Source organism: Pteropus alecto, unplaced genomic scaffold, assembly GCF_000325575.1.
Source record: "Pteropus alecto unplaced genomic scaffold, ASM32557v1 scaffold50, whole genome shotgun sequence".
Lineage (NCBI taxonomy): Eukaryota > Metazoa > Chordata > Mammalia > Chiroptera > Pteropodidae > Pteropus > Pteropus alecto.
Genome location: NW_006431918.1, coordinates 616,228 through 619,199, shown reverse-complemented (window position 1 = coordinate 619,199; position 2,972 = coordinate 616,228). Strand labels below are relative to the sequence as shown.

Here is a 2,972-nt window from a genome sequence, read left to right as displayed (position 1 = left end):
AGCACATTTGTGAAATGAACTCTGCTAAGGCTAGGTCAGTGACACCATAAAAAAAGAGTTTTGTAATTAAAAAGTCTTATAGGGATCACTGGCAAGATGGCCTTCTTCTTCTTCTTCTTTTTTTTTTAAAGACCAAGTCACTTAAAGAAGTAAACTCGATAGAAGTTATTTCCTCACATCACTTTTACCCATCAGTCAAAGGGAAGGGAGCCGGGCTGGGAAGAGACGCCACTTGAGACTCTACGAGGCAGGTTTGAGAACTCGGCCTTTGCTTGGGAAGCCGTTTTTCACCTGACGAAGGCATCTACACGGCGACTTCAGCAGTCCGTAGAGTTCGATCATCTACAGCGAAAGATAATAGGATTAGAAAATAAGGTACGGATGAAACAGCTCATTGGGAAAGTCCTACCTTTTGTGAACAGCTATAAGCCTTACTATTCTAATGTACCAGATGGATGATAGTGACTTAAAATATCATAATAAAGGAAAACAATCACCTTCACCAAGTTACATATCCAATGTGTATTTTATTGCATTTGACTCATCTGGGCCTTAGAAATTGGATCTTACTGGCTGTTTAATAAATTAGCCCAAATATCCCCAAACCAGAGACCAAATGAATGAAGAAGGAGCGAAAGGAGCATCTGGGTTCCTACTGGTGTTCTGAGGGGAAGCAGTGGTTTTCATGAGCCATGCTGTAATGATAATGGCCAGAGGAGTTGACTCGAATTCATTCTCTCTCTTGACTGGAATGCGGTTAGGGTCCATAATGAGAGATTATCCTATGGGAGGAGTTTTAAATCAGAAACTTGCTGGTTCCTTCTGACAGTCATTTGGAATTACCAGAACCATACACATACTCACAGAGCAAAAATGACCACGTAACTCAGGGGACAGCGTAGAGAGTGTGCGAGCTGGAAGACCTCAGAGAGCTTCTAACCTGAGCTCCTCCCCCCTTTACCAACAAGGAAACCGAGATCAGAAAGGGTTAAAGGAGGTACCAAGTGCCACACAGGTAGTTTACAACTAAGTGAGGACTGACTAGTACCCGAGTGTGATGACTCATCGTCTTTCTAGACAGAATGAAAAATTAGAAAAAAATTTTTTTCAGTTTTATTGAGAAATGATTGACATACATCACTGTATACAGCATGATTTGATATACATATGTCGTGAAATAATTATTGCAATAAGTTCTGTTAACACCCATCATCTCATATAGATACAACATAAAGAAAAGAACGACGAAAAAAGTTTTTCATCTTGTGATGAGAACTCTTAGGGTTTAAAAATGATGGTTAGATGTCATGAAGTAGGTGGCAATGCCTTGACTGTATGCACGTTGTCAGGCTCTTCCATCCTTGTCAAGGGGAGTGCTAACCTTCTCTCCTTTCATGCAACACAGAATTATTTCTAATGCTTCTTATATTGCCTTTTAAATACTGTCTTTCTACTATGAGGCAGTATAGGTAATGAAAGAGCTATGGTGTCAATTTAAACATAGGATCTTCTACTCTTAGCTGCCTGTTCTTGGGTAAATTAATTAACCAATCTGTTCCTTAGTCTCTGGAAAGTATAAATGTGGGCAGTGGTGAGCTTTAGAGACACTCTATGCAGAGAACAGTATACAGTAAAAACTTGGAAATGATAGCTCTTATTATTACGTTAGAGGAAATAGTGTTTACTGGTCGAGAGGGTGGCCCCCGGAGTCAGACTAACAGGCTTCGCATCCAGCCCCCCTGCTTCCCAGTCTTGGATCCTTATTAGCTCTGCAATCCTCAGGTCCTTCGTTTTAAAGATGGGAGGACAAAAATACCTTCCTTATAGAGCAGTTGTGGAGATTTAGTGATATAAGTCATGTAGTGTGTTTAATAATGCATTGCATGTTGAAGAATTTGATAAACGTTGGCCATTGTAATTATTTTAAATTTTGCCACAGAGGAGATGGGGTGGGAGTCAGACTTTTTTTATTAAGGGTCAAATAGTTAATATCTTAGACTTTGCTGCCCAAAAGACCTCTGTTGTAACTACTCAACTTTGCCACTGTAGCAGGAAAACGGCCGTAGACAACATGTAATGAAAGGGTGTAGCTGTGTTCCAATAAAACTTTATTTACAAAGACAGGCGGTGGGCCAGACTTGTGCCTGTGGGTCATAGTTTGTCAACGCCTGTTGTAGGGCAACTGAGAATTCCTGCTTTGTGGCTTCTGGAAGAAGCCATCTTGTCGATAGAGATAAAGAGGACAGATGTCTTTTTTCATGGAAAGAAGATCTAAGTAAGTCACCTTAGGTGCTTGTTTTCTATCTTCACATTGTTCATGGTAGAGTTTACCAATAGTAGGGCAAGAGCATCTTTTTGTTTATTTGTTTGTTTTGCCCTCTGACCACAGCTTGCTTTCTACCACAAGACACGACCAGTCAGGTTCATAAAGAGGCAAAGAACCCAAGAATCGCCTCGCAGACAGATCCACAATACACCCAGTTTCTACGCTGTCCTTGAATTTAATTTCATGATGTTAGCAAACAACATAATGGATATATTTGCAAATGCTATGTGGTTTTGCTATCGACAGGATTTGCACAGTTTCCCTTATTACAAATGCTGGCAGTTTTCAAGTTTTCTTATACCAGGTTGCTATGCCCTTGATTCGATTCCTGAGACCCTTCATAAGAAGGGCTTCAGCGACAAGGTGTTTTTGGCCTTTGACACCGCCTGGTGAACTTTTCCTGTTGTTCACGAACCTACCAAGAGGAAGGCCACTTCTGGAAATGATTAAAGGTGGCACTTTGCCCTAGAGTGGAGGTGTAATCCTATTAATCAGGTACCAGAGCACATTTTGCAGGCAGAGGAGAGAGAGATTTAACCTTGGCCACTTTCACAGAAGTATCGAGACCATTTATTTCCCACCCACTGATCTAGGCTCTGGGACTGCAGAAAAGTAGCACCCTGGGCAGCCGTAAAAATTAAGGAGT

The 2,972-nt window shown here is 41.1% G+C and overlaps 1 pseudogene; it reads right to left on the bottom strand.

Annotated features, from left to right (window-relative positions):
• Positions 1–1,286: 1,286 nt before the first annotated feature.
• On the bottom strand, positions 1,287–1,403 carry LOC112475176 (annotated as a pseudogene).
• Between the last annotated feature and the right edge of the window lie 1,569 nt (positions 1,404–2,972).